Source organism: Stenella coeruleoalba, assembly GCF_951394435.1.
Source record: "Stenella coeruleoalba genome assembly, chromosome: 1".
Classification (NCBI taxonomy): domain Eukaryota; kingdom Metazoa; phylum Chordata; class Mammalia; order Artiodactyla; family Delphinidae; genus Stenella; species Stenella coeruleoalba.
In genome coordinates, this window is record NC_137169.1 from 2,848,914 (window position 1) to 2,870,589 (window position 21,676).

Below are 21,676 nucleotides of genomic sequence, written 5' to 3' on the forward strand. Positions count from 1 at the left end.
CCAGCCAGAAAAAAATCCCAGTTGTGGGGCATTCTACAAACCAACTGCCCTGAATGCTTCAAAAATGTCAGTCACAAAAAAATAAATATCACAATGAGATGCAATCCTACATCCATTAGGGTAGCTATTTAAAACAAAAAAATAGAAAATAAGCATGGGAAAGGATGTGGGAAAATGGGAACACTTTACACAGCTTGTGGGAATGAAAATAGTGCAGCCACTGTGGAAAACAGTATGGTTTCCTCAAAAAATTAAACATGGAATTACCATAGGACCCAGCAATTCCACTCCTGGGCATAGACCCAAAAGATTTAAAAGCAGGGACTTGAGCAAATATTTGTACATCCATGTTTATAGTGTTATTCACAATTGCCAAAAAGTGGAAGAAATTCAAGTGTCCATCAACAGATGGATGAATAAACAAAACATGGTTTATCCATACAATGGAATATTAGTCAGCCTTGAAAAGGAAGGAAATTCTGACATAAGCTACAACACGGGTGAAGCTTGAAGACAATATGCTAAGTGAAAAAAAAGATAAACATCGCCTGATCCGATTTAGATGCAATAACTATAGTAGTCAGAGTCACAGAGACAGTAAGTAGAATGGTGGGTGCCAGAGGCTGGGGCAGGGATGGGGAGTTAGTTTTTAATGGGAATAGAATTTCCGTTTGGGATGATGAAAAGAGTGCTATAGATGGGGGGTGGTGATGGTTGCACAATCCTGTAATTGTATTTAATGCCAATGGTCATTTTTATATTATGTATGTGTAGCTAGAATAAAAGTAAATAAGCAGATGATAAAGCTAGGGAATTGTTCTAGACTAAATTAGAAAACAGAGACACGTCAAACAAACAGCTAATAAAGCTAGGGAACTGTTCTAAATTAGAAAGAAGAGACACATCAAATAAGGCAATGAGTGATATTTGATCAGATCCTGGATTCAAAAAATAAGCTACAAAGTATATTAGGGAACCACCAAGAAAGATCTAAATTAGACCTGTATATAAGATTAGTATTTTTATATTCATGTCAAAAATGAAAATAACAAATTAAAACAGTGCAGTTCTGGAGTGGACCCGGCTCTTCTGGGCGGAAACCTAGCCCTTACATTCTGAGCAGGTAATATTTGCATATGTGTTAAAGACTTTGCCATTTATTTTAGGTCCTATAGACCTGCAGTTACAGAGGTGAGACCTACCTCTGTGTATTTCCCACAGTCTCCTTGGGAGTGGAAGCCAGGGGCACACCGCCAGGAGGGTGATGGCATCCTCTCGCTCAGGGGCCCCTCAGTTTCTCCCTCAGGGTCTTGCAGAGCTAAAGGCAATGCTGCTGAAGTGAATTACCAACCTCCTCCCTCCCTGCCTGGAATGGGCCCTCTGTGTCCCTCTGAAGCCGTGGAGGGTCTTCCTTTCACATCCATGATGGAGCCCAGGGTCTCTAACTAGGACCAATGCCCTCATTTGCAGGGCCCAGTGCAAAAAAGCAGGCCCCTTTTTCAAAAACTATGAAGAATGTCAAGATGGTGACAGCAGAGGGTGAAACCAAGCTCAGGTCCAGCCCTTCCAAGTACTGGACCCCACTGACCACACATCTACAATGGTGGCCAGGCCTCTGATGAATTCCTCCGCCCCAATTCCCTAGCCCCGGGCTCCTGTCATTTTCGCACCTCTCCGCATGAGGTGTGTCAAACAGGCAGACAAAGAGGAGAAGGACCAGCTCCGGGGTCCCCGCACCCTTCTGATTTTCAGAATTTGAACGGAGATAAACACACTAAATGACAAAGGGCAAGCGAGAGGGAAGCCGCTCCTCCCCTAGCAGCTGCTGCCTGGGGACCCTCAGAATCTCTGGAAGGAAATACCAGGTAACCTCCTCCCCCTTGAACGTGGTGCTAGCTACGGTGCCCCCACCCCAGGGAAATAAGGGATGTCTTGACCGCCGTTCTCCCTGAGTACCTTGTCACGTCTAGAGCTAGTCCTGTAACAGTGTCAACCGTGGGGAAGGTACATCCCATGGGGAGGGAAGGTCTGGTATGGGGTGGCGCCAGCGAGAGAACACAGGTGAGTGGCTGATAATTTCCTGTTCCGTGATTTGCATGTCATGAATATTCAGAGCCCCCTCCACACCGCCCCAGCCAGAACTTCGATGTAGACCAGAGGAAGTGCTGGGCACGCTCCCCAGTGCTCAGGGCTCCCCAGTGCTCAGGGCTCCCCAGGTGAGCTGAAGTCCCCAGGCGTGATGCCTCCAGGCAGGTGCTCGGGGCTGGACGCCTGCCACCTGACTACAGAGACGTCACCCTCCCTGACGAGTGATGCTTCATTTCTGTCAGTAACGGAACATTTTCTTAAGTGACCTGGATATAGTGGCTCAGTTAGTGACTAAGTGAACATGGACCCCCGAGAGGGAGGTGTTTCTTTCTTAACAGATTTGCTCAGTGTCTTAAGACGGTAAGTCAAGGGGGCCAGGCCAAATGATCCAGACTTGGAATTAAAGAGGGGATGTTTGTGAAAATCTGAGCTTTCAGTACTGGTTAGAAGTTAACACACAGGCTTGAGGCTCCAGGGAGTGGATCCCCACGTAGGAAGGAGGATGGTCCTCAAGGCTTTCCTGCTGGGAGCTGGAGGAATCTGCAGCTCTTTTCTTCTATTCATTTTAATTTTTTTATTATGCTGAGAACATTTAACCTGAGACCTGCCCTCTGACAGATAAAGTGCACAGTACATGATTAACCACAGGCTCCGTGACACACCGAGATCTCAAGAACTTATTCGTTTTGTGTAACGGAAACTTGACACCCTTTGAACTGCGGCTCCCCACTCCCTTCCCTCCAGCCCCTGAAAGTCCACCGTGCTATTCTTTGCTTCAATGAATTGGACTATTTTAGATACCTCCTATCACAATAGCCAAGACGTGGGAACAACCTGTATGTCCACCCACAGATGCATGGATTTTAATAAGTGCTAGAACCGTACACTGGAACATTATTCAGCCTGAGAACAAGAAGGCAGTCCTGCCATAGGCACACCATATATGAGGCTTGAGGACGTTATGCTGAGTGAAACGAGCCAGCCACGGAAGGACAGATGTTGCATGATTCCACACCTGTGGAGGAATCTATCTGTAGCCTCTGATTGTGAAATTGTGAAATAATAGGAAAAAAATAGCGTGTGTATCTGCCACCAGTTTCTGGCACAGATTTTCTAAATTTCTTGGAATTTCCTCTTGGTGACCAGAGCATCTTTTGTTCTAATGAGGTGACTCTGGGTGGGCTCCTGGATGGGGGAGCTAGTCAGGAGAAAGACCAAGCCATGATTAGAAGCTTGGAATTGGAGCCCTGCCTCCTATCCTCCAGAGAGAGGAGAGGGACTACAAAGTGAGTTACTAATAGATCTTGTCTGCGTGATGAGGCCTCCATAAAAATCCCTAAAGTATGGGGTTTGGGGAGGTTCTGTGTTGGGGAACGCATCCATGTGCCCGGAGGGTACCACCCCCCAACTCCATGGGGACAGAAGCTCTCGCACTTGGCACCCTCCCAGACCTCGCCCTTTGTAGCTCTTCATCTGTTTGTTCATCTGTGTCCTTTATCACATCCTTTATAATAAACGCTAAACCTAAGTGTTTCCCTGAGTTCTGAGCTGCTCTAGCAAATTATCGAACCTGAGGAATGGGTGGTGGGGACCTCTGATTCAGAAGTACAGGTGACAACCTCGGACCTGGGACTGGCATCTGAAGTGGGGGCAGGCTCCTGGGACCGAGCCCGTTGGCTGCAGGGTCTGATGCTGACCCCAAGGAGAGTTGGAACTGCACTGGAGTGTGGGACACCCAGCTGGTGTCGCTGAATTGCTCGGTGTGGAAAACCTGCACGTCTGGTGTCAGAAGTGCCCCATGAGCCGTGAACAGATGGAACTCAGAGGAGAGTTTCCCTGTAGGCTGCACGGATGCTGGGAAGGCTGGTTTGGTTTATCTCCCTGCTGGTGCCGGAAAGGAAATCTTAGCTTATGGAGAAGGAAGGGAGCTCAGGGGGTCAAACTGTCTAGGACACAGGGTGATGGACTGTCCACCAAAGTCTCCAGAAGACTGTTTGACATCCTGCAAACTCTTCTCAGACGCTGCCCCAGTGGTGATGCCCTCGGAGGTGTCTGTGGGTCTTCCCCCGCTGGCCGCTGCTCAGCCCGAGTCCGTGTGGGCAGGGCCACCCTGCTCCGGGTGAGGGGACAGCAGCCTCGCTGCAGGCGGTGGGTTAGAGCAGGAGGCTCTGGAGGCAGCACCAGAAGAGGCTATTTTGACTCTTGCTTTATTTCCTTGGCACCTGCGGGACTGAGGACACCATCTTTCCGGGGAGGATGCAGAGATCCCAGCAGCATCATCACCCCAGCAGGAAGTGGCAGAGAGATTTACATTCCAGGTAGGGAGCAGCCCTGAAGGTGACAACAGGGCACCGCACTCTTTCTGGTGATGTGGCTGAAATGAAAGTCACCTTAAACAGTGGCAGCGGTGTCAGGACATTTTCCCCCAGACAACCCCCCCCCAAAAAAAAGAGGGCGAATACCATTGTTCAGCAGACTTTCTGTTTCTTACTCTGTGCTGATGCTGACACAACCAGCAAGGGGTGGTGAATTGATTCGAGGTGAGTTATCAATGGAGACATGGAGACTGGACTCATGATGATAAGAATACACGTTCTTTTACAAAACTCATGTCCGCTCACAACCATCACCTCATCAGAGCTCCTCGCAGAGCAGGAAGTGAGAATGTGAATTATCCCCACTTCGCAGGGGAGCAGGCCGAGGGACCACAGCCTGGTTCTTCCAAGTCTTAAAACTAGCATTGGACCTACCTATGAAACAGAAACAGACTCACAGACATAGAGAACAGACTCGTGGTTGCCAAGGGGAAGGGAAAGTGGGGGAGGGAAGGGTTGGGAGTTTGGGATTAGCAGATGCAAACTATTATGTATAGAATGGATAAACAACAAGGTCCTACTGTAGAGCACAGGGAACTATATTGAATATCCTGGATTAAACCACAATGTAAAAGAATATTTTAAAAATGTATATATATGTATAACTGAATCACTTTGCTGTACAACAGAAATTAACACAACATTGTAAATCAATGATACATCAGTTTAAAAAAAAAGAAAGAAAAAAAAAGCTACCTTTGGGTCCCTCCCACCGAGGTCAAAGTCGGGGCTTTGTGATCTGCCGTGCCCCAAACATTCCCCATGAGTTGGGGCTGCAGGCAGCAGAAAACCAACCTAAAGTAGCTCTGGCCCAAAAGGATATTTGCTGGGAGAGTTTTGGAGTGAGGGGAGCTCATGACACCAGAGGCATCAGTGTGGGACCCAGGGATGCTTGGGGACCCCTCACCACCAGGACTCCTTCCCTCCCTTGGGCCTCCTCGTCTGGCTCCCCTACCCCGTGCCCAGCTTTCTCAGGCTACCTCAAAGTCTCATCCTCCTGTGTCCAGGCCCCGCAAGTGCATGAACAATTCCCTTCTTTCTCGACTCCCCCGATGGAGCAAGCATGTGAAATCCAGTGGCAGACTTCTCTGCACGTCAGACACTGCGCTCAGCATCTTACTGAGTTCTCACAGCGAGCCCTGTGGGAGCATTATGGAGGATGGCTCTGAGGCTCAGAGAGGTGAAGGCACCGCCTCCAGGTCACACAGCACCAGGGAGGCAGGGTTGGCTGGGACTCGTGTCTGCAGGACTCTCTACTTTCAACCATGCTGGCTGCGCTCCCCTAGCCCAGGACACGTGTAATTACTGAGAAGGAAGCTGAGCAGCTGCCTGTCTGCCTGAGAGCTGGGCCTGGTGAATCAGCTCTGGACAGGACACGTGACTTCAAATTTCTATCAGCTGCAAGGAAAAGAAACTCACTGGACCTGACTTACATTGGGGAGGTTACGGTCAGGGTTTGGAGATCACCTGTACAGCCTGGAGTGGAGAGGCCTGAAACTGGGGACCAGGAGCTGTCAGGGACACAGGGTGTTTGCCTGTCTAAGGGCTGCCTGGCTCTCCTCCAGGGTCCCTGGCCCCCCTCTCTGTGTCCACCAGGTACTTCATCCTTGTCCCCTCCACTCCCTCTGCACTGCCCGGCCTGCAGCTTTGGGCCAATGAAACTGGCCTTTTGTTTCAGCTACTTGCAGCCAATCAGCTGCCGCTTCTGAGCGGGACTCTTGGCAGAGAACCATACTGGTCACTGGCCTCTCCGCAGGGCCACCTGCATGGTGCTACAGACTGAATGTTTGTGTCTCCCAGAATTCACGGTAGAATTCTAATGCCCAGTTGACGGTATTGGGAGGGGTCTTGGGTTGATGAAGTCATGAGGGTGGAGCTCTCGTGATGGAATTAGTGCCCTTATAAAAGAGATCCTAGAGAGCTCCCTTGCCCCTTCCACCTGTTGTAACAGGGTGGAGCCAAATCTGATTACATGTTCCATCTGTTTCGTTTACTTTAACCTTTGCTTCCTGTTGCTTTTGTTAACTAAAAGGATACTGTCTATACACAGTGGCCTGCCTCGGGGAACCCTGCCCCTCTGCCTGATGTTAAACCAAAGTGCCTTTGTTCCAGGAAATATCCTGACCCCATCCACCTGTGGATGACTGCAAGAAAGAAGAAATGAGCACATCCCCTCCATGAGGCTGGCCATTCGGGGACATTTGCAAAACTCATGGCCTTTTTACTTTACTTCCTCATCTCCTCCCCTTCTCTGTTCTATAAAAGAAACTGGTATCTAGACCCTGAGAAGCTGGCTTATTGGAGTCTGCTATCTTCTTGGTCTGCCGGCTTTCCCAATAAAGTTGGATTCCTTGCCTCAACACCTCATCTCTGATTCATTGGCCTCGGTAACACCGTGATGCAAAGCAAGAAGACACTGTCTATGAACCAGGAAGCAGGTCCTCATCAGACACTGAATCTGCCTGTACCTTGATCTTGGACTTCCAAACTTTGATATTCATTTTATTGGTTTCAAAGAGGAGAGCCTTGAATTCTCAAACATCCCCTCATGTGACTTTCGGGAAGAAAGTAACGAGTCTTTGGCGTTAACGGGGTCGTTCTGGTGTTCTCATGGCACTGAGCCCAGAGGAGCATGAGAAAAACTGCATCGTTAGTTGACAGGCCCTCCGCATGGCATGCGGACAGCTATCGCTGGAGGGTCCTGTCCCCCATGCTGTTGGGGAGAGAGCAGAGTGCGTGGGTCCCAAAGGAAACACGGCATCCCTGACAGTCACAGGTGGGCAAGATGGAGCAGAGGCCTGTCAGGGTTAGTGGTTCCGGCTCTGCCCTCTTCTCTCCTGGGGGTGCGGCCAGGACCCGCTGGCACAAAGAGACAAACATCCCTGAAGACAAGCGAGATGCAGCCACGGGACCCACTGAGTTCCACAGGAGTGAGGCCCAAGGGGGACCCTGCAGGGAGCCTCACCAGGGTCAAAGGTCAGGGAGGGCTGGAGGCAAGTGGAAGTAAGGGTGGTGACACCAGAGGTGTGGAGGGTGAGACCCCTCATAGCACCCTGTTTAAGGCAGGGGTCACCTGCAGGTCAGAGGCAGAACCTCCTCCCTCATTTTTGTAGGGCCTGCCAGCTAAGAGTGGTTTTCACGTTGTTTGATGGTTGAAAAAAATAAAAAGAAAAATGCTCTTTCATGACACATGAAAATTATCTGAAATTCCCATTTCAGAGCCCATGAATGCAGTTTCACTAGAACACAGGGATGGCCATGCCCTCAAGGGGGTTCAGGAAGCCTTCACCTGCAAGAGTGGCACTGGATGGGTGCAGCAGAGATGTTTGCTCTCTGGTGCTTCACAGACACGGTTGCCACCCGTGGTTTAAGGCAAATTCTGGGGCCGGGTGGAGGGTTGGTGAGGAGCGGGCAGGGGACACTTGGAGATGGCCGTGGAGCCTGGTTGGATGTCCTCGGATGCTGGCCCAGGGGTCACCCTGCAGTGGGACCCCTGCAGCTTGTGATCTGGGAGGGGCCTGGGAATAAACAGATGTCTGATGGGAGCTGAGAGATGGGTGATGGGAAACTGTAGAGAGATCTGCCTTCCCTGTGAGCCCAGCCCACTGCCCTTCGCAGAAAGCACCCCTGCCAGCTACTAACGGACACGGGACACGGGCAGCTCGGCCTCCCAGCACCTGGCGCCTGCCCGGTTCACCTTGGTTGAACGAATGGGTGATCAAGTAAGGTTGGGGGCAGGGAGCGACCTGAGCACGTGACCCGTTTATCCTGAGACCCCCACGGATTCCGTTCTCCAGGGGCGGCCTTGTCACCCCTCATGGCCAGTCCTGCCGAGGCAGCAGTGCTGCTTCTGTGACCTTAGGTGAAGGTCAGCGTGCCTGGCTGGAGGGAAGTTCCTGTCTCCACTGGCCTAGCCCCAGGCCACATCTTCCTGCTCTCAGCCTCTCTCCCCAAACCCGGGCAGTTCCACGACCCACTAACCTGGTTCATTTACATCAGATAAATTAGGTTTCAGGGCCAGGAGGGGTGGGGCTGCATCGTGGGACCATGTCTCACTGCCGAATTCCCATTCCTGCGGTTTCCCGCTTTGTCTCTGACCCTTCTGATAGGTTCCCGGGCAGGAAGCTCAGTAAAGGCCAACACTGTTGCAGGTCTGCTGTGAAAGTCCGCTCCACCCGCTTCTCTGCCCCTTCCTGGGGGCCTGACTGCCTCCAAGAAGAAAGGGCTGAAATCTAATGCCTGGAGGGAGACTGGGGGGCACGTTGGCCTCCTCCTGTCTTTTCCGGACATGCAGAGGGAGGGGCAGCCAGGAGGACAGTCACGGGGAGGGGAGAGGGAAGACCAGACGCTCCCCTGACAACACCTCCTTGACACCCCAACGACTCCCACCTGAGGCCCCATCTGCAAACTCACCTTCGGTCCCATCCTGGTGGACAGCTGCCCAGGAGACATGGCTGGATGGATGAACCAACACAGGCAGGGACGGAGGTTCCAGGCCTTTGAGGTGGATGGGAGCGTAAACATCCACTTGCCCCAATCTTTCCTGTAAAGATGAGAAGCGAACCAACAAGATGTGCATAGATAGACACGAGGGGAGGCTTACTATGTGGAACTGGCTCATGTGAGGGGGGGCTGAGGAGTCCCACAGTCTGCAGACTACAAGCAGGAGACCCCAGAAAGCTGGGGGGGTAGGTCCAGTCCAAGCCTGAAGGCCCAAGAACAGATGTCCAAGGGCAGGAGAGGATGGACGTCCCATGTCGAGCAGAGCGAGCAAGTCCACCCTTCCTCCACGTTCTGGTTCTGTTCGGGCCCTCGGTGGATTGGACAAGGCCCACCCCATGGTGAGGGTGGTCTTCTCTGAACCTACCCATTCAAACGCTCATCCCTTCCAGACGTGTCCTCCAGACACTCCCAGAAATCGTGTTTGATCAGCTATTGGTTGCCCTTGGCACAGTCGAGTTGACACATAAGATTAACCAACATCCTCAGCATCTCACTCCCGCCTTGCCTTTATAAGGATGCTCCCTGAGGCCCCGCCCTTCCCGCCCCACAGCTCTCCCCTCATCCCCTCAGCCTTGCGCACTGGGTGTGGAGGTCCAACAAGCAGCACCCTCCCCAGACTCAGGGCTTCCACCCTCACCATCTAGGTACAAGGACCCAAGAACCTGCAGGGTGGTCTTCCCTCCCCGCTCCAATCTCCTGTTTCATTTGTGAGTGTTAATTGAACTGATTTCTATTCATGCTTGACTAAGAGGGGAGCAGGATTAACTATCAAAATGGAATTTGCATATAAAGCTATATAGTGACGCAGGCACAGTTTCTATTACCCAGTCAGTAAAATGAGCTCCGTCTTAGCAAAATGGCTTTCGGGGGGAAAGGGATCACCCAGTGGGGAGTGAGGCCGGCTCCGTACCAGCCGGGATTTTGAAGGACCTCTCCACACTGGGCACTGCTGTCTGATGTCAGGAGCTGGCCTCACGGGTGGGGAGAGGTGGCAATTCTCGCAGAGGTGACAAAGCAGGGCCATCTCCCTGCTTGCCCCTGGGGCTCTGTCCTGAAGCCTGTGGTCTCCTCTTCGGGTGTCCAGAGCTGAAGGGCACAAGCATCCATCCTGGGTGGTCATTGCCTCTGGGAATGTGTCTGAAGCCAGGAGCTCCGTGATGGTGCAGGTCAAACCTTCTGCTCTCCAGACAAGGGGTTAATGGGGTTCTCAAGGTCACATGGGGGAAGTTCCAGGTCCTGGGAGGCAGCACAGGCCTCCAGAATCTTGTCAACTTCCTCCAGGACGATTCCCAGGTCTACATGTCCCTCCAGTGGCCTCTGCAGCCCCAGAAGAGCTGCAGGTGAAATTTGCTGCAGGTGAAATTCGCTGCGGGTGGACATTGGACTTGAAATAGCTGTTTAGCCTCTAGAAAGGCCAGCCTTTCCAAGTTACTGGTGAGGAGACACCACCCCGGGATGCTCTGAGTGAATTGTTTATCTGTGAGTGTCTTACCTTGAAGGGCTATGGGCTCTCCAGACATGAGCCATCACTGCTGGTTTTGTTTATCACGTTACAGGTGCCTGGATCTTGGAGGACATGGGCCCTGAGGGTGCCAGCCACAGCAGGTGATCCCACAGTGGAGAACGGCCCCCAGGATGGGAAACAATGGGGAAGGTCACTGAGCGACCCAAGCATAGAGTCCTGGGGAGAGAGCGGTGACCAGACCATGGGGTTAAAAGACAGAGTTTTCTCCATGGCCCCAGAGTGGAACCAAGCTTTCCACCCTCATGGTCTGCAAAAGCTCTGTTCACGACCTAACCCAGAACCTGTGAAGGTGACTTTATCCAGAAAGAGGGACTTTGCAGATGTAATTGAGGTAAGGATCTTGCCGTGAGGTCATCCTGGATTTCCGGTGGGTCCTAAGTCCAATGACAACTGTCCTTATAAGGAAAGGAAAGGACAAAGAGACACAAGGAAGCCACCTGACCATGGGGACGGAGGTTGGAGGGAGGTGACCACAAACAAAGGAATCCCTGGAGCCCCTGGAGGCTGGAAGAGGCAGGAAGGATTTTCCCCCAGAGGCTCCAGGGGGAACCAGCCCTGCTAACACCTTGGTTTTGGACTTCTGGCCTCTAGACTGCTCAAGAATAAGTGATGTTTTAAGCCCCCCCAGCTTGTGGTGCTTTTTTACAGAAGATGCAGGAAACTCATACAGATCATATACACGACCTGCACTCAAGGGACAGGTGCCTGAACCTGGCGCAGTCACTAGCTACGGTCGGCAGAGGGACGTTACTCCCCTGGGCTGAGCCGGTTTTCACAGGTGTGAGAGTTATTACTGCTGTTCTCAGAACCATCGTTTCCTCCTGGACACCAGCCAGAGTCCCCCATCCTGATCTCCACGGTCTTCTGTGTATGTCTTCCCTCTACCCCTTAATCCCTGTCTCAGTACTTTGGGGCTGCTATAACAGAGTCCCAAAGATGGGGAGCTTATAAACCGCAGACCTTTATTTCTTAGTCTGGAGGCTGGAAGCCCAAGATCAAGGCAACTACAGGTTCAGTGTCTGGTGCGGCCCGGCTTCCTGGTTCATAGACAGTGTCTTCTCGCTGTGTCCTCACGTGGAGGAAGGGAACTCTCTGAAGGCCCTTTTTATAAGGGCACTCATCCCATTCATGAAGGCTCCACCCTCGTGACCTAATCACCTCCCAAATGCCCCGCTGCCTAACACCATCACGTAGGGGCTTAGGCTTCACCATGTATATTCTGGGGGGACACAAACATTCGGTCCATAACCATCCCCAAACCCTTATCCAGCCAAACAACTAAAGTCCTCTAAACACCTCCACCCTCTTCCTTCCACGATCTCTATTTATCTGCAGCAGAGGTTGACACACTTTTTCTGTAAACGGCCCAATAGAAAATATTTATTAGTAGGTATAGTAAATATTTCAGGCTGTGTAGGCTGTGTGGTCTGTCCCAGCTGCTCTGCAGTCACGGGGAAAATGGCCAGAGACTCTGGGTACGTGAAGGCACATGGCTGAGCACCAGTAAAACTGGGTTAGGGACACTGAAATGTATACCTCATGTCATTTTCACATGTCACAAAATAGTATCCTTCTTTTAAGTTTTCCCCATGCATCTGAAAATGTAATAGCCATTCTTGACTCACAGACTGTACAGACACGGGCAGGGGCTGGAGTTGGTGGCAGCCGTGGTTTGCAGATCCCCGAGCCACGGAAATCGGAGGAGGAGCATGACCGCAGAGGAGGGGACAGCATGTGACCTTGGGCAGAGCTCAGGTGTGACACCTCGTGTACCCCCTTGGCCGGGCACAGTACCAGGCACCCGTGGCCGAAGCCAGCTGCCCTTCCTGAGAAAACTCGGCTGTTTCTGGCGGGTGAGCTCAGAGTCCCCCAGGAACATTTTTAACTTTAAAGAGCTTAGTAAGAAACAGCTTGAGACAGATTTGAAAGAGCTTTGGGTGGAAAAATTGGGCATATTAATTGCCACCTCTGGTACGCTGCTTTTTTCCTCTCCATTCAGTCAAAAGCCTTGCTGTGTTGAAATGCTGTGTTTCTCCCACGCAAGGCTGTGGATACCTTCCCTGGCTCAGCACGCGGTCTGATGGCCGGGAGTCAAGTGCGGGCTGGATGATCAAGATGCCCCGGGGCTCCCGCACTGCCTGCCCCATGCATGTTTTGGCTGCAGGGCACATGTCTGGGGGGACGGGGAGGGCAGTGGTTCACCGGGCCGGTTGGGAGGAAGCCAGTCCTCTGCTGTCCCTGACCCAGGTGAGGGCAGAGGGCAGGATGCTGGGGCAGTGGTGCCTGTGGGTACGTGAGACGCTGGCACAGTGCTGCAGGGGCTGGGTTTGGTGACCAGAGGGAGGATGTTCCATGGAACAGCCGTCAGCAAACACACCACTTCTCCCGCAAAGCGCAAGACCATCGGAGGCAGGGGCCTGAATCTACTGAGGCTTTTTATTTGCAAACAGCCCGTTCACAGTGACACTAAATTGCCAAAATGAGGCGTTACAGTCAGCCCTCTCCAGACAGGCTGCGAGTACCTGTTCATCTGCCCTAAGCGAGACGGTTAGACGCAGCCCGACATACAAGGAGGGCGGATGCTAAGAAAGACATCTAACAGAATGGGGTGGATCTGAGGAGCAAGAAAGACCAGGGTAGATATTCTAAAGCCTTTAGCCAACAAGGCATTGATCATTCATCCTGAGAACAACAGTGATTCCGTCAAGGCAAAGTGCGTGTCTGCCGAAAATGCATTAATGCGTCAGACCCCCGACCCCTACCAAGGATGGGCGACAGGCAGCACCGTTGTGGACAGTTTGATATGTTCACATAAGTCCTCAACTCAGGGGAGATGATTGATCAAGCATGCATGAAGCGGAGGGTTGATTCCTGCAGGCTGCCCACTTGTGATTCCCTTAAATCATCGTCACTTTGCAGTGTTTAACCCCGATGCTGACCCTGCGGTGGCAGCTATCTGAAGGAGCCAGTGCTGGACGGAGGATGGCGGCCCTGCCTGGGTCCCGTGGGAAATCCAAGGCCCGTCCCTGACAGCCGGAGCTGGGCAGCTGGAAGGAGCACGGCTGCTCGCCGCCCACACAGCCGACAGGTCCCTGAAGCTCTGCAAACGCTCAGGTCACAGGTAACCCTCCCGGACACAGTGTCTTGGCTTGCAAGGTCTCTCTGACATCCGAGGGGACAGGCCACTGGGATAAATCATCACCAGGAGGGGTGCATTTGACTGCTCCCTCACATCAGGTGGCTCTCACAGGCTGATCTTGTCTTCTGAGGCCAAGATCACCCAGATCCCCAGAGTTGGAAGCCCTCAAAGAATCCTCCTGGGAAAAGCGGTGGGAAGAGAAGGGGCAACATGTGACAAATTCCACCAACACCAGCTGCAAGGGGCACCGTCTCCCAGCCTGGGCCTGCCCTCTCTGGCTGGAATCACCTCACACACAATCCCAAGCTTGTCCCACAAATTCTGACTCTCTTTCTCAGCCCAGCTCCCCTAGAGCTTCAGAAACACCCTCAACTTCCTGTCCAGGCTTGTGTCTGAATTCTTTCCCTGAGGGACCCACAGTCTGCACTGTTGCCTTCACATAGCTCTCTTCGCCCTCAAAGGTTCCTTCAGGTCTGTGTGTGGGTCTTCCAGGAAGGCTTTCTGACCCTGCATCAAAGGCACGATCAGTCCCGCTCACACTGAGGATAGCACTCGGTCACTGAAGCACTTCAGTCCCATGGGGCGAGCAGTGTCATCCCGGTGTGGGTCTCCAGGCTCTAGGGGATCCGGGACAGCTGCTTCTAATTGTTTGAACTCCCCACCCTACTAGCTTGCTAATAACTCTTCTCCTGAGTCATCATTGTGGGATGTGAACAGCCTATTCTGGGCTGAAAGAAAGTGAGGTCTTTGGGAAACAGAGAAATAGAAGATCCAGGAAACCATTTTTACAATGTTTTCTTTTTGGAGGAAAGAAAGTTTACAAGGAAGAACACGAAATTAATTTGGAAGGAGTTTCCAATTAGGGGCATGAAAATGAGGCATCATCTGCAAAGTACCAGGTTGTTTTAGGGGGGCAGTCAGCGTGGTTTCCACCACATCCCAAGTGCTCTGGCCGGCGGAACACCCCTGAGGCTCTCTGCACAAGGCCCTCAGACCAGGCAGCTCTGGGGGTAGGTGGTCTGGCCCTGTGGTGTCAGCACAGGGCTGGGGTTAGGTGGACAGACAAGGCTTGTCCAAGAGGCTGGTCACAGCCTTCCCAACCTGGGCTGCCCAAGGAAGGCCACAGGCGCAAGTGGTGGGGTCATGGACAGACCATCAGCCCCAAGCTTCCCATCACACAATCCGATCTGCACAGGAATTCGGGGGCTGCCAAGTGTCTGGCTGGCCTTGGGGTTGTTCTCCATCTGGCTGGAATTTACTGAGCAGAACACATCTTTGTGGGACTGGAAGGGGATTGTGTCCCCCCAAAAAGATATATGAAAGTCCTGGGTATCTCACAACGTGACCCTATTTAGAGATAAGGTCTTTACAGAGGTTATCACATTAAATGGGGTCACCAGGCTGGACCCTAATCCAATATGATGGTGTCTGTATGAAAAGGGGAAATTTGTCCACAGACATGCGCAGAGGGAAGACGGTGTGAAGACACAGGTAGAAGATGGACGTGACTGGAGTGAGGCAGCCACAAGCCGAGGGATGCTGAGGGTCACCGCTAACACCCAGAGGAGTCAGGAAGGATCTTCCCCAAGAGCCTGCAGACGGAGTGGCCCTGCCCACACCTTGATTTCAGACTTCCAGCCTCTGGAAACCACAAGAGAATAAACCTCTGTTGTTGGAAACCACTCAGCGTGTGGTATTTCATTACTACAGCTTAAGGAAACGAATACAGGTTAGGTTACAGGGACGGATCAGACTCTGGTCCCAAACAAACAGCTGGTGTCTGGGAGGGGGTGAAAATCCAGAGAGCCTAGAAGGGAGGGTCTCTGAGGAGGACCTGGGGAAGGGATGGCTCAGAGGATGAGCCCCAGCACTGAGATTGCTGTGCAGAGCAGAACGACCTTTTTCTGTCTAGCCCCTGGGGCTGCTCCAGAGAGGGCAGAGCACGGGAAGGGCACCTGTACCAGGACCACCGATGAACCTCAGGCTGGCACCCCCCGGGGTCACAGGATGCTTGTCCTAACTAACCTTCCATGAGGCCTCGAATGGCCACACCGCCTCCAGTTCTAACTCGCTGTTGACCTTGACAACACCCCAAAGGGTGACCTGCTCCAAATCAGAGATTGACTTTCTTTAAGTCACAATGAAAAATGAAATCACCAACATGTATTAAATTTAAAGCTGGCACATTTCACTCTCCTCGCCCTGCTGCTTCTCCTCCACCATATGCTTTCCTGTGAAGCGATCTCAGTCAGATGACCATGGACAGGTCCTTTTTAGAAAGGTCATCATTTCCTGTGAAGGCAACTTTCATCAGCTGATTTTATGGGTGTTTTCCTTCTGCTGGAGCAGGTCAGCTTTAGGGTGGGCTTGTCCCACGTGGGGAGAGGGGAAGGAGGTTTGTGTGTGCCCTGGACCGAAGACCCCATCAGGTATGAGCCCAGGGTGCGTGGCCGGGACTGTCTCAGTTCTAGCACTGAAAGTCCTGCCTCCCAGGTAACCCTCAGAACTCAGCACATAGGGACCGTTGGTCCCCCAGCTGAGGATCACTTCTGCCTCCCCCGTGCACACAGCCCCCTCCATCCCCACCATGCACATGAGCCCTTGCTCACATTCTCACCGTTTGGTGACTCAGCCCTGAAGCCATCTTCTGCCAATGAATTCTGCAGCTTGTCAGACACGAAGGAACTCTGATTCTTTGTGCCAGCACCACACAGAAGGACTCTGAAACCCATTTGTGACAAGAATTTTAAATTCATTTGTGAATCTTTTGATCAAAACCTACACGTCAGATGGCTTTGTATTGATGAGCTCCTGGAGGTCCAAGCAAAGGCTATCTCATTCTGAAGCATCAGTATTCAGTCAGGCCTCTTCGGTTAGCAACTGATTTGCATTGAAAAATTGGCAGGTTTTTGGAAGGACACGCTTCAGGAGTATATCAGTGTCACTTATGGTGGGAGAAAAAAACTCCAGGATTGTTTTTGCTAATCAGCTTATTTTGAGTGAACTAAGCTCTGACCTGGATCCAAAACTAGAGCTGCCTTTGGGTTATAAGATGCCACAAGTCTTGCTAGATAGCATAGTCCACTGTCCCAGGCTGTGGTGAGGTTCCTATAGGCTGTGCTAATTGGGCTTTTTTGTCTATGAGGGACAGACATCCAACTGGCTTATGCAAGAAAGGGGCATCATTGGTTCATTCATTCATTCACTTGACATGCAATCACTGAGGTCCTACTATATGCCAGGCAAAGTTCTTGCACAGCAGATGGCTGTAAACCAACTCAAGACCTGCCTTCCTGGAGTTCACATGGGCATTTACAGTCTCATTATGGAAAATCCAGACCCAGTGGGTCAGGGGTTGAAATAGTATCAGAACACTCTGAAATTTTCCTTTTCTCCCAATGGTTTACACAAAATCACTGGACTGGGGTGTCATGGGGGATACTTGGGTTTCAGGCCAACCCTGTATCCATCATGGTGGCCGGGAGGTGGGTAAGAGAGAAAAACGCTCTGATTGGCCAACTTGGATGATGTTTCCACCCCAAAAACCAATCCCCATGGCTTGCAGGCAGTGAGGGAGGAAGATGCCAAAGGAATAAGCCAACTGGTCGGGACTGGCTCAATTGTCTATGCCTGAAACTCAAGGTTGAACCGATCTACTTAAGCCCATGGATCAAAGGATTGAGTGGAGGTGAGTAGGCTTCCCAAGAAAAATATGGGTGAGTTACCAGCAAAAGGAGGTTAGGATGTCGGCAGAAAAATCAGCAGACCACCTGTTGTAATGCTTAATTTTACATGTCAACTTGGCTAGGACATGGTGCCCTGTTGCTTAGTCAAAACCAGTCTGGGGCTTCCCTGGTGGCACAGTGGTTGAGAATCTGCCTGCCAATGCAGGGGACACAGGTTTGATCCCTCGTCCGGGAAGATCCCACATGCCGCAGAGCAACTAAGCCCATGCACCACAACTATTGAGCCTGGGCTCTAGAGCCCGTGAGCCACAACTGCTGAACCTGCATGCCACAACTACTGAAGCCCACGCACCTAGAGCCCATTCCCTGCAACAAGAGAAGCCACCACAGTGAATAGCCTGCTCACTGCAGTGAAGAGTGGCCCCTGCTCGCTGCAACTAGAGAAAGCCCGCATGCAGCAATGAAGACCCAGTGCAGCAAAAAACAAATAAATAAATTTATAAAAATAAACAGTCTGGATGTGGCTATGAAGATGGCTTTTAGATGAACTTAACATTTATATTTGTAGACGTTGAGTAAATCAGACTATCGCCACTGGGTGGGTCTCACCCAGTCAGAGGAAGGCTTTAAGAGGGAAAACTGAGATTACCCCAGAGAGGAAGGGATTCTGCAAACCCACTGCCTTTGGACTCAAGTCTGCAACAAGAACTCTTCCCTGGGTCTCTATCCCCGCAGACTTGCCAGCCCCTTAATAATGTGAGTTAGTTCCTTAAAATAAATCTCTCTCTCTGTGATAGATGATAGTTGATGGATAGATAGAAACATAGATAGACAGATAGATAGCTAGATAATAGGTAGAAACATAGATAGATGGATGATAGATAGATGAGAGGTAGATAGACGATAGATGATAGATAGGTGATAAGTAGATCTCTATCTCTATCTCAATCTATCTATCCTTTTCGATATCTACACACACCCTCTTGGTTCTGTTTCTCTGGAGAACTCTGACTCCCCTACAAGGGTCATGGGGGGAATGAAGGAACATACCATGTCACACACATTCTGGTCTTTGACTGGACACAACATTTGGTGAATCTTAAATACCTGGTGGCATGGCCACCATATCAGGCCACTCAGGGCATAGACTGCCCAATTACACTTAGATTACAATATTAACAATGCCCCCTGCAGCTGTGCAGTGTAAAAATCCCATCTGCTTCTGACATCAGAGATACAACTTTGTGGGTTCATACAACCCCATACACCCTTCCAGGGTAATCTTGCCACAGGCCCTTAGCTCGTGCTATATCTTATTCAATCTTGCTGCTATGACCAATTAGAATGGAAACAATTTACTGCTTAAATAATTTATCCAGATTCCACGCAGGAAGTCTTTTGCAGAGATACACCAGCTAATAAAGAACATTGATTTTAGAAGCCAAAGTCAATATGAGGTTAGGGAAACATTCGTCTATTTACATGTTCCTGTCTCCTGAGAATTTCTGTCACTTTATGCGCTGAGAAAATTAGCCAGGCAACTTGATTGCAAAGTCTTCTTTCATTTGTTATTCTTTGGGTGTCGTTGCAACTGTACTTCTGAAATTGGAGGGGGTAAAGGTGTGGGAATTTCGTTAGCAATTTATCAATAAAGATGAAGATTTCTTTCCTCAGGTGCTCATTCTAGGAGATCACTTGCTGGTTTGAGGGTGAAATGGCCTGAGTAAGTGAGGGTCTAAACAGGAGGCTCTCTGCCTGGATCACATTCAGGCCTGAGTAACGAGCTGGCTGGAGTGTTCAGACTGTGTCTCAGTGTATCTGCTTCATAATGAAGACTCATTTGTAATTGGAAGCAATGATTTTCACATAGACAATTAATGTAATAAGGTATCCCCAAACAATTTTTTTCCCTTTGAATATCTCCCTCGTAATTTGGTTCATCTAGTTCATTTCCTTACTAAGCCCTTTTTTCACAGATAATGAAAAGGTGAATTTCAGCCCATCCAGGAGGAATTCACAATGCTTTGGTGATGGAGGCTTCCCCGTGTTGAGGTCCACCTGACTCTGGAAAGCCTATAGGTGTCAGGGTAAAGGGACTCAACCATTGCATCATCTGGAACAGAGGTTCCCAACCTTAGCATAAAGCAGGATCACCGGAGGCTTGTTCAAGCAGGTTGCCAGTGTCCTATCCCAGAGCACCAGGGTGAGCAGCTGGGGTGGAGCCTGATGAGAATTTGCATTTCCGACAAGTTCCCAGGTGATCTGCTGGCCCCAGACCCCACTCTGAGAACCACCGGTCTGGAACTCACAAATTCTTCAAAGATGAACTGATGAAAAGTCATTACCTGAATGGGTCCATGTTAACCAATCCCAGTGACTGACTGAGGTCTGTCAGTACTTAACCCCACACAGGTGAAAGACAGTTTAGAAAATCGCCCTGAGCTTTACTATGTGCTATTTCAACCCTTTTCTTCCTCTTCCACGTCCTGGCATGTTCAGAAAAGTTGATAAGTGGTTCCTTTTGCCCTGGTCCTTCATCAGGGTGGAAACACTGAATTGGTGAAATGAACACAATGTTTACCCTTCAGACCATTTCCCTTTCTCCTCCGCATCCAGCTCCCATCCAGCCACTGTCAACGTTCTGGAAGAGAAAGCAGCTCACAGAGAGCAGCTGTCAGGGCCATGGTGGCCTCAGGGACCCTAAAGGGGGGGCAGGCAGTACTTTCCCGGTGGGCAGAGGACAGCACACCAAGTTAGGTTGATGGTGATCGTGATGAGGATGATAATGACGATGATGGTGGTAATGACAGCACAAATTAAAATAGATTGGCACAGCCATCGGGGGCTCTGAGGACTGGGTTAAAATGTTTATCCTGATTGGTCCTGAACCCAAGGGGCAGAGCATTGCCAAATGTTCTCACAGAGAAAATGATGAATTTCAAAACGAGCCCCCGTGTTTATCTGACTCTTGTTCACACAAGTGGTGACTCTCTGTGCAGTGAAGCAAAGGAACCTCATCCGATGACGGGGCTGCGCCCGGACTCTCAGGGGAGCGACTTTGAGGTGTGTGAGTCCAAGGAGCTCCCCCTGGCTTCAGCGAGAATGGAGCCAGGAAGAAGGTGGGCTCCAGGTGGGTGCTATTCAAAGGGCCGCCCAGGCGTCTACCTGGGACTCTGCTCAGGCATGGAGAGGGCAGAGCCAAGGATGTTCTCGCTGTTGATTCGTGGTCTCTCTGCCTGCGTTCCTGACCGTGGGGCCAGGTGTGTTTCAACTTTCTGGGCCACGATGTCATCATCCCCAAAGTGGGACGGGCTTTGTGCTCTCCACCCCTGGCCTGCCCCGCCGCCATGAGAACATGGTGAGAAATGAAGAGAACTCAGTTGGGCCAGGGGAGTGCGGTGTAAATCCAGCCGGGTTGGGGGCAAAGTGAGCTGGAGGTGATGAAGACAAAGAGGACGCGACACACCTGAGGAAACGGGCAGATCACCGGGACCATGGCAGGCCATGCTGAGCTCTGGCTGTGATGCTGCTCTAGCCCCTTGCTACTCAGCTGGGCCTTGGGCCAGCAGCACCACAGCACCTGGAATTTGGTTAGAAATGCTGATTAGGAGATCAGGACCACCCCAGACCTCCTTACTCAGAATCAGCATTTTCACTGGATCCCCGTGATTCCCAGGCACATGGAAGTTTGCAAAGCTCCCAGTAGGAGCTGTAACTTCACCCCAACTGAGTGGATGGACTAAGTGGTTGGATTGATTGGCTGGTGACCACTCTAACTGTCTCTAGTCGAGTGTTGCTTGGTGTCAAGCACCCTCCCAGCGTGTGGCATGCCAACCCACGTCGAGACAGGTGTGAACTAAAATACTGCTACCGTATCAGTGAACAAAGGATGTTGCAGCCATCAAGCCACCACATTACAGCTGCCCAAACAGTGAGCCCTGAGGGAACTCGGGATGAGAAAACACAAGATTCTGGCCCCGGAGAGCTGAGGTACATATCAAAGGAACGATTTCAGTGAGCCCAGACTCTTGCGTCTTCCCATACATAGAAAAGCGCTCAATTCCTTAACTTGAGATGTCTGGTTTTCTTTTATTAACAGTAATGTTTTCATGTTCTGACTACCTGGTCTTTGTTGCAGAACCCCCTATATATCCTGGCTCCCCCCTTGCCTCTTCAGAACAGTTTCTCCGTGTTATCTGAGATGTTGTATCTCAGGCTTGAAGTCCTCAGAATGTCCGCTGAATAAAACACAACTCTCAGCTTTTAGGTTGTGCATATATTTTTTTCAGTCGACACAGGGCAGGTGCCGAAAACACAGAGCCTGCATTCTGGGCTTGGTTGGACATAAAACTGGTGAGTG